Raw genomic sequence first — 10213 nt, forward strand, 5'->3', positions numbered from 1 at the left:
ACTCACACAAGCACACACACACACACACACACAACACACAGACTTGTAACAATCTGGAACAACCAAATAGAAAAGATAATATGCAAATGTTGGTCATAAGAAGGAATAGACCACTTTGTAACAACCCGGATAGGTCTCACAGACATTTCGTCAGGCAAAAGCAGCTCAACAGCAAAGGAGAAACCACCAATTCTGGTCATTCAAGTGGTGTGGAATTTTTGCACAGGTAAGACTGTAGTGACTCAAACCACACGCAGCTGCCTGGGGTCATGGTGTGTAGTGTGTGCTACACTGTAAAGGGAACTTTGCTGGGGAAGTAAGGATGTCTTGGAGCTGAGGGGATAGTTTAATGAGCATATATATTTGTCCCAATTTATTCACTTACACACTTCCAATGTGGATTTCACTGCATGTCAGTTACATGTCAATAGGTTTCCCAAAACAGGAAAGGGGGCTTGGGGATACACTAATGAAGAGCATTTGCCCAGCATGCACTGAGGCCCTGGCTGGATCCCCACCACTGCCCTCAAAGAGCAGCATCCCTGCACTCCATGGCAAGACAGGACAGGGCAGAGAAAGAGGCACAGAGCGCTCAAGAAACTCTCAGTCATGGAAGGAAGCCCACGTGTGTTCCAACGAGTCAGAGACCAGAGGGATCCATCTACACAAACCAGTTTTGAGGCTGAGCCTAAGAGGGCCACACAACTCCTAAAGTGTGCTCCAAGAACCCCATTGTGAGGGTACACTCAAGGGTACACTTAGCTGTCCACTAAGGCCCTGACCGGAGTCTTTGATTTGGTCACAGCGTAACAAGCTGTATGTATGGAAAATGCAGTGTTGCCTCGGTCAGATCACCATGAACTGACATGTCTGTGAGCTTATTAATGCCTGTTTAAGGATGAAAACAACACCCTGCCTCCCAGACATAGCAAGCTGCTGGTTACACCATAGCCGACCCTCGGGCTGCCACACAATGGCATTCTTTGTGGTTGTTCAGAAGCATGATTAGGGCAAATATTTCCTGAGAACTTTCTATGATTGAGGGAGGCCCCGTGTGCACTCTGCACGAGAGGTCGGGGTTCCCTTCATTTACTTCTTACACCAGCCCTGGAAGGATGCTCACAGGTGGGGAAGTCGAAATCAGCTTGGGTAATCTGCCCAAGGCCAGTTCTTCACACTGGCACCTGATACACAGGGCTTGGTTTATTAGACCTCCTCTATCATGATAAAGACATTCATGTTGATGTTAAAGACATTCTATCTGACATGGTTGCTGATAACAGGGCAGAGAAACAGTCAAGTATTAAGTAGGTTGGGGGGCACTTTGGCTTGAGAATGTAACTTCTTTTCAGTTCTCTGGGATATTATTTCACCTCACCAGACAAGCTTCTACAAAGTTTTCAAAGTCACGCCTAGAAATCCACAAACAAGAAAACAAGTGCCAGGTATGAGTCACCGCATCACCTGGGGCTGTGTTCTGTCAGTGGACTGAAAGGAAGAACCTGGCTCTCATTTCCATTCCACACATCCTCCAGATAGGAGCGGTTTTGCCTTTGGTAGTTCTGAACTACCCCCAGGCACACCGTGACCTCACTCCATCCTAACAACTCCAGAGTCAGGCATGGGGCAGCGACTGCATGCTGGTTCATCTGTGGGCCAAGACCCCATTTCACTCAGGGGCAGACATCCTAGACTTCTGATTGCTGGGGGGGCTGCCCAGAGCCCAGGATCCTCAAGCCTCAGGGTCCAGGTAGCCTGGAGCAACATGCCTTTGCTAGGACTCTCCTACATTTAAACACTTAGTCAACAGATGCCCAGCATAAAGGTGACACCCAGATAATTTCATTTGGCAAAAGTCAGGACATTTCCAAGGAAACCCCACAAGGTCACAGTAGGACACAGTGATCAAGGGTGTTGCCTTCTTTTACTTAGTCAAACATTACCATTATTTTGTACCATTGAGAAAGACTCCCATTTAGACCGTGACGCCAGATTGACTTTAAGGCACATCCTCATGTCCAGTATGTTCAGTGTCCATCCACAGGATGGATGAAACAGGTGTCTGGAGCTCACTTTTACAGAGTGGAGACTAGAACTTGGGAGGCAGAGGCAGGAACAAGAAGACTTAAGTGAATTCAAGGTCAGCCTGGTCTATATAATGAGTCCCAGGCCAGCCAGCCAGGGTAACGCAGTGAAACCCTGTCTCAAATAAACAAACGTCAAAACCCAACCCAAATAGCACATGTATTGTGCACTTTTAGCTCAGATACAGTTTAGCTTTGAGGAAGAGGGGAGAACAATAAAAACACAGGGGAGGGTGCAGCTTTGTAGCATGTGTTGATAAGTAGACAAGCCAGCCTCAGACTGTGGTAGAGCACAGGTGTTCACTCGGCATCAAAGAGGTGTGAGGTGTCAGAAGCCGGTGAGGGGTGTGTGGAATGAAGCTCGTCGTGAAGGGTTTGGCTGGCCATGGTGCTAGGTCTTGGCTGTGGTTTAGGTTGCTGAAAAGTGGGGAGAGTATTGTCAGGAAATGTGAAAAGTCTCCATGCATTGCAGAAATGATACAGAACTAAATGATATATAACTAAGATCTGTTGAGAGCGGCCTATTCATTGAACCACTGTATTAGACTTGAGGTAAAGACCAGTGTAGGGGGACAGCCCCCGAACCCCAACAAGTTAAAAGAATTTTATCTGGGCCCTGACAGCTTGAAAGATTTGGTCCATCCCCCTAGATGTGGCACACTGGAAAAGGATCGGATGTTGGGGAAAGCTGGTGGGCCCTGCTCTGTGGACCACAGATAGCTGTCTAAACAGCTCTGTGTTCACTGTGTATCTTCTAGAGGAAGTTCCCCAACAGCAGCTTTGGCATGACCTTTAAAAACACGAATTATAAATGCCTTGGGGTGGGAATGTACTTCCAGGGCAGGTGTAGGTCCTGTGCCTCCTTTCACAGTTGGGGTGTGTGTTTGTCCACACATGTGTGTACAACAGAAGTCAGAGGACAACCGTGCTGGAGTGAGCCAATTCTCTTCTTTCCATCTTTACTTGGGCTGAACGCCGGTCATCCGGGCTACACAGCAAGCTCCTTTATCTCTTGCATTATCTAGCTCTTTGGTCTTCATTTTCTGAGTGTTAGCAACATGCTGGCGCAGGCAGCAGGGCTCCCGTGAGTGCTGCATGGTGCTGGGGATGTCTTTCTATATGCTGTGAATATATGTTGTTCCCAGCAGACCAGTAAAGCCACAGAACATGTGGCAAAACATAGATAATAGAAATGGGTTAATTTAAGATATAAGAGCTAGCCAGCAAGAGTCCTGGCATAGGCATACAGTTGGTAAATAACATTAAGCCACTGAATGATTATTTTATAAGCGGCTGAGGAAATGCGGGCCGGAAGGGACTGGAGAAAACTTTTGACTACAGCATGGAAAACAATTGAGCAGCTACCATCTTTTTCTTTGTTTCTTTTTCTGTCTGGGTTTTTTTTTGTTTTTTGTTTTTTGTTTTTTTTGTTTGTTTGTTTTTTTCCACTACTGAGGATGGAAATCAGAGTTCCACACAAGCTCTCCTCTGAGCCATCTCCGGCCCCAGCAGCCTCCATCTTGAATGCAGATTGCCAAGAAAGTAGTCCTTAGACCTCACTGTCAGGGCTGGGATGAGTCCTCCAGGCATGACCAAAGGGCCGTACACACCCCGTTCCTCACACCTGCCTCAAAGCCACACACAGGAAAAATGTGAAGTACTGTTTCCCATCTACAAATATGGAAGCTGAGGAAAGGAAGTCATCTGCCCTGCCTCACCTAAGACTGTATAGCTGGTGATGGCAGTTTGATAGGGTTTCATACCCAAGTCGACTAAAGTACCACGGAGCCTTGGCCTCGGTCTTTGGGGCTCCAACTTGCTTTATTTATTGTTTTCTTAGATTTATTTTTTATTTTGTGAGTGTGAATGTTTTGCCTACATATATGTATGTTCACCATGTACATGCCTGGTGCCCTCGGCATTCAGAAGTAGGCATCAGCTACCCTGGAACTAGAGTTACAGACGGTTTTGAGCCACCATGTGGTTGCTGGGAACTGAACCTGGGTCCTCTACCAGAGCAACAAGTGATCTTAACTGTTGAGCCATCTCTCCACCCCCACCCCAGCTTGTTCTTGCTCCTGGCACAGAGTGTATCAGAGTCCCCTCTCCCTCCCCAACCTTCCACACACCAGCTCCTGCTCCTACTGGGGAGCCTCTACTTCTCAGCTCCTAGACAACATCTCTTTAAGAGTTCATTATCCTGACTGATGGTCTCGAACCCTAAACAAGATGTCTGCAGAGTATTTAGTAATTCATTACTCAAATTTTTCCAAGAGAAATTTCTCAACAAATGTGGGTAAAGATACACTGGTAACAGCATCTCAGCTGTGCTCCAACCTGCCCAGCATCAGCAGCCTCCTTCCCTCTGGGGTGAGGAGGAAGTTGGCATACCAGCCTCTTTCCTACATGTGTCTGCTCAAGAACAGCACACAGGAGAGGCACAGCCCAGAGGCACAGCTGCTATGTGCCTCCCACTTTGAGCTCTGGGCTTCCTCACAATGTGAGCAAGTGCAGTGAGGATCGGCAACATCAGGACCACCGCCAGCCCAGCCAGCACAGCTTTATGACATCCTGTGCTATGCTGTGCTCTGCTACTATTTTCAACATAGTTGAGAAGTTTCTCAGGAAATTCTGAGTAAAGATTTGTTCAAGTCTGCCCTCCAGCAGGACTCATGGCAACTCTAACTTGACATTTGCAGAGAAATTGGCGGTGAGCTGTAGAGGATGCAGTTGGTGAACCAACTTTCTGAGCAACTGGCTTTTCTAACCCAAACTCAGTCACTGCCCACAGACCTGGCTAGATGCACTCTGAGCTTGTGAGTCACATGGACAAGGACAATGCTTAGGAGTTTGTATTCTGGGTTCAAGGGAGCTACTCAGAAGAAAACTTTCAAAGGATGAACTCGAAGTCAAATGATTTAACTTTTTAGTTAAGCTTTAAATCCCCTAATTAGGTGCTAGGTTGCAAAACCAACAAACAATAACAACAAAACAGGTGCTGTCTCCAAGTCATCTGAAGCCATAGGCAAAGAACCCTGTCACAATCTTCAGGATGCCACCTAACCACAGGGATCCCAGCTAGGATAGACCGGGAGACCAACCTAAGTCTCTAGAGGTGTGACCACAAAATGTCCCCGTGAGACCATGCTTTCTGAAACAGTAACTGTGAAAGGACAAGCCCAGGCCTTACCCTCAGCACCCTTGCTCACCTCCAGTGCCACACACCTCTGGACTGCTACTGACATGCCTCCCACCCGGGCTGGGGCCACAGCACCATATCTTCCACAAATTGCAAGGGCAAAGCCATGTAGAGGAACAGGAGTCAGAACAGAAGTTATGGAAAGTAAGTACCAAAGAAGAGATGGTATAACACACATCCCACCTCCAAAACAGAGGCAGAAATCTAAGAGAAAACAAGGATGCAAAGATCAGCGTACATGGGACAGGTGAGTTCTTTGGGATCTGGAGTGTGGGTGTGCCAAACTCAGAAAAATGCCTTTAGTGGTTATAGGGCTGCCAGCACCAAAGCAGTGAGTGGGGGGACCCCAGAACCTGATAAGGGCTGAGAGTGACTTATAGTCAGTGCCCCTGAAGGCTTATAGTAGCAGCCTGAAAGCAGTTTTCCTGAAACGTTCATGCATGGCTTCTGGAAGGGTGTCAGGGCGAGGCTCCTACCAGTACTGACCCAGGTTCTAAATCGGCCACCAGGGAAGAGTTGGAAAGAAAGCCACAGGGGTGGAGAAGCAGGGAGGAGAGAGGCCAACTTTAGAAAGCCTGAAAGAGGACTCACAGGACACAAAAAGACTAAACTGTAACCACAGAGACGAAGTCGGGAAACGCAGCCACAGCAGCCGGCCGGTGGTCACAGCAGCCGGTGAGCCAGAGGGTCAGGCTGGGATTCAGAGGGCGGAGGTTTAAATTTAGCCAGGTAAACAGCTGCCCAGGAGTGGCGACAGCTTGGGCAGAGCAGGGCAGTCACCTGCTCTATGGCACCATGGGTGTTTCTTGCTGAAGGAAAAGACCCAGCCAGACTGAATCCGCAGAGGTCCATTTCTGGGACTCCACCGAAACGCTGCTAGGAGAAGCGTGCAGGAGTGCCTCAGAGTGAGGATCAGGCCTTCATGCCGGTCACCATGCCACACCCTGGATTCTCTGAACTCCCATTACAGTCTGAAAATGCTCAACAGAAACCAGCCTTGGATGCCTGGATACGTGGCCTCCAGCACTCTGGACACTCGGGGATTTTCATATAGACAACTGTTCAAAGTCTTGAGAGACTTGAAATACAACCGCTGCTTATTACATCACAACAGAACCTGAGGACTGTCCTGAGGTGTGGATGCTGAGGCTGTCCTGAGGTGTGGATGCTGAGGACTGTCCTGAGGTGTGGATGCTGAGGACTGTCCTGAGGTGTGGATGCTGAGGACTGTCCTGGGGTGTGGATGCTGAGGACTGTCCTGAGGTGTGGATGCTGAGGACTGTCCTGAGGTGTGGATGCTGAGGACTGTTCTGAGGTGTGGATGTTGAGGACTGTCCTGAGGTGTGGATGCTGAGGACTGTCCTGAGGTGTGGATGCTGAGGACTCGTCAAGGAGACAAACCACACTGATGAGAAAGGAACCAGGAGAGCAAACTCAGGATTGTGGACTGCTCCCGCCACACCACAGAAGTCAGAATAGAACAATCCAGAGCCATCCTAGAGGTTAAAGTCAGAATGTACCAGGCTGGCCTCCCCTTTAAAGAAGACCAAACAACCAAATCATTTTAAAATCCATTTGGGCTAGGTAGGAATGAACTCAGACACGGAGTACTTGCCTGACATGCTCCAGGCCCTGGGTTCCAGCCCAAGGACTGCAAACAAGCAAAATCTTTCAGTTGCCACTGGGCGAAGAGGAGGATGAAATACACAGGTGGACAACCCAAGATCTGATTTCTTTTCACAGTATATGTCTACCAGCAGCTTTGGGAATATTCTGTGTGTGTGTGTGTGTGTGTGTGTGTGTGTGTGTGTGTGTGTGTGTGTGTTGTTCTGAAACACACAGTAAGCATACACTCCACCCCTGAGCTACACTCCAGCCTGCTCCTTTAGCTTTAAGCTTTCTAGACAGAAAGCGTTTAAGCAAAGGATTCGGCCCAGTAAGAAACCCTGGAAGGTGTCACAACTACACAAGCACTGAAGAGGTAGTTATAGTTCAAACCCGAGCAAACACCCTCACTCACATTCTTAAATACTCAGAGGATCCAGGCCTGGGAAATCGGGAATTCCACAGATGGGAAAGAGCCAGCAGGCTCCTCCATGCCTGGATGGGCTCCCTTGGCACGCCAATCCTCACACTGTGTCACAGAGACTCTGACTTTAGAGAGAGAAGAGGGGGGAGTAAAGAGGGCTGAGCATGGTGGCATTCCTCTTTAATCCCAGCACTCGGGAGGCAGAAGCAGGCAGATCTTTGAGATTGAGGTCAGCCTGGTCTACAGAGCAAGATCCAGGACAGCCAGGGCTACACAGGGAAACCCTTAAAATAAAACAAAAAGAAAACAACAGAGGTCTAAAGGAGGTCTCCCACAGCCCTAAGGGTGTGAGCCACCTGCATCTGTCGGCTAGGAGCCCTGGCTTCAGGTGCATCTCCTTCCTTGGGCTCCTGCCTTTCACATCCCATGAAGATCCCACACTGCCTTACTCCTCACACTGGCCCTCGGGGTCTCTAGGCATTGGTTTTAAAACGCACCTCCTCCTTGTCATTTATAACTATCAATCATGCGTCAAAGAAAGATGTGCCACTATTTTGAAATAAAAGAAAACCATCACCTAGCTTCCCCCCATCCAGGCTTTCACCAAGATGGGGTGTTTGCCAGGCCAGACTTGTGGCTGCCCGACTGGCATCCCAGCCAGATCAGGGTCTCGCCTTTGATAAATAAGCAAGCCTCCATGCGGATCCACGCAGCAATAGTGGGTGCCAGGGAAGGTTCTCCAGCTTTTTCAGAGTGTACCTCCTACTCCAGGAGCCCTGTGCTACCTGGCTGGTCACAAAGGAGGAACCCTACGCTTCCACATGGGCCTGCCTGCTGGTATCTGGCAAGGAGTGAGCCACCAACCACGCCGCTATCTTCACTCCTGTACCGACAGCATGGTCACGGTTCTGGTAAACTGGGATCCAGGGTAGCCTGAGCAGTTCAGGAGACTGGTAACTTGACCCCGGGCCTTTTTCTTCCAGGTGCCAAGCTAAAACTGCCCAGGGTGGCAACCGCTGAGACCTTTGCCAACGTGGCCTGGTAGCAAAAGGAGTGAAGAAAGACCTTGGTAAAGTGGAAGGCAAATGCTTCCTCCCCCATCAACTCACTGAGTAACTCACCCTGGGCCTGAGCCACCTCAGTTTCTCTGCCTGCAAAACAGAACCGGTCGTTCTAGAAGCAAAGTGAGCAGTATCCAACAATGATTTGTAAGGATGCAATACCCAAGGAAGTTGAGTCTGACCCGAGTGATGGGCCAGATACCCGCCGGGGCGCCCCGTGAGGATGGAGAGAGAGATGCAAAAGAGCAATAGAACCAGACAGCACCACATCTGCAGGACGTGACCCGCTCTGGCCTGGGGCAGAAACTTAAAGTCACCCCTTCGCGGTACCTGTCGGAGACACTCCGTGCCGTACAGTCGCGCGGAAAACTGCAGCTGGGTCCCGCCAAGCCGGGAAAGGCACAGCAGGTCGGGGCTCACGCTTCGGAGAAGAGACGCGCAGCGCCCGGAGTGCCAGCCCCTCTCCTGGCCACACGCCGATCGAGCGCGGAGCCCCTGGACGGCCGCGCCCCACCTGCCCGCGCCAGGCACCCGCGCGCGGCCCCAGCTTTGTTCGCAGCAGCCCGCGGTGTCGGTCGCCGCGCGCCCCTTTCCCGCCACCTGGCCGTGCAGCGCCCTCGGCCGGCGCGGAGCCGACTCCCGAGCTTACCTGCGGGGGCTGCGGCGTCGGGTCGGCCGCGGGACGGGACAGCCTCGGCTCAGCGCGGGGGCCGCTCGCGCAGCCGCCCGGTACTCCTCATCGGCGGCCGGAGCCTGCCCGCCCGGAGTGCCGGGTCTGCCCTGATGGGCGCTGGGCGCCCGGAGCTCGGGCTCGGCCGCAGGCGACGTGGGCTCGGGGCCCGGGGAGACGCGGGGTCCCCGCCGTCCGTCCGGGCGCCGCCACCGGCCTGGAGCGCGGGATCCCGGGAAGTTGTGGCCCCGAGTTGGCGGCGCGGTTGGTGGCCACGGCTCGAGTGCAGCGCCGGCGCGGGGCGCGCAATCCCGGGGCTCCGCCGCCTGCGCCCCGCCCCGCGCCGCCTCCCCGCCCCCCGCAGCCCGCGGCCGCGCGCGACGCCCCTCCGGAGGGCTCCTCCCCGGCGCCGGACCGGCCCCCGCACCTGCCTCCAGCGCCGGGGACTCTGCGCCCACCAGCCCGCAGGCTCTGCCGGGACAGAGCACAGCAACCTCGCGTGGACGTGGAGTGCGGACGCGTGACTTACCGTACTCTTTAGACTCCGAAGCCACAAAGCGACCCGGGAACTATTTCCACTCTGCAAACCCTGGTCTCCCCTCCTCGGTCGGGACACTTCATAAAGCACCCACACAGGCAGGACTCGGATGCCTGGATTGTTCTAGAGGGAAAGGCTTCTGCACGGACTTAGGGCTGGCTGGGTTCTTCTCCCGATAAACATGAGGCACATAAAAGGACCCTGCTGTTAGTAGCCTGCAAAGGTCACTAGAGGCCAGTGTTTGGCCTTAGCTCAGACCAGAGTTTAAACACTTTTATGGCGGTTCCTATGGTCTGTTAGTCTGTTACCTCACAGAACACCACAGTGAGCTGCCCAAAGAACCAGGAAAGGTAGAGCTTTGGGGAGGCCAGGCCTCCAGCTGGTGGCAGGAGCCTGTCCTAGACCCTGGTTACAAGGCTCCTACCAAAAGCACATGACTGCAGGCTGTGAGTTGGTCAGCCTCCTGAAGAAATTGCCTCTGAACTCAGTGCAGTCAGGAGAAAGAAATACCAGCAATAGTCAAAGACTGCTTTTGACCTGGAAACCAACCAAGGTGACAGATGCCCCTTTCCGGGGTGTCAGGGGCAGCAGAGAAGTTCTGGCATTAAAGCGACCAGGAACTCATCACATTG

The 10213-nt window shown here is 51.8% G+C and overlaps 1 protein-coding gene across 1 annotated transcript in view; it reads right to left on the reverse strand.

The window, feature by feature from the left end:
* The window catches only part of Wnt5b (Wnt family member 5B), a 106599-nt gene extending 97216 nt beyond the window's left edge, over positions 1 to 9383 (reverse strand). Inside the window, exon 1 of the mRNA XM_036181474.1 lies at positions 9023 to 9383. The gene's annotated coding sequence lies outside the window, so the exon portion shown is untranslated. The remainder of the gene's footprint in view (positions 1 to 9022) is intronic.
* Positions 9384 to 10213: the final 830 nt, after the last annotated feature.

The sequence above is a fragment of the Onychomys torridus genome, chromosome 3, assembly GCF_903995425.1.
Source record: "Onychomys torridus chromosome 3, mOncTor1.1, whole genome shotgun sequence".
In the NCBI taxonomy this organism is placed as follows: Eukaryota; Metazoa; Chordata; class Mammalia; order Rodentia; family Cricetidae; genus Onychomys; species Onychomys torridus.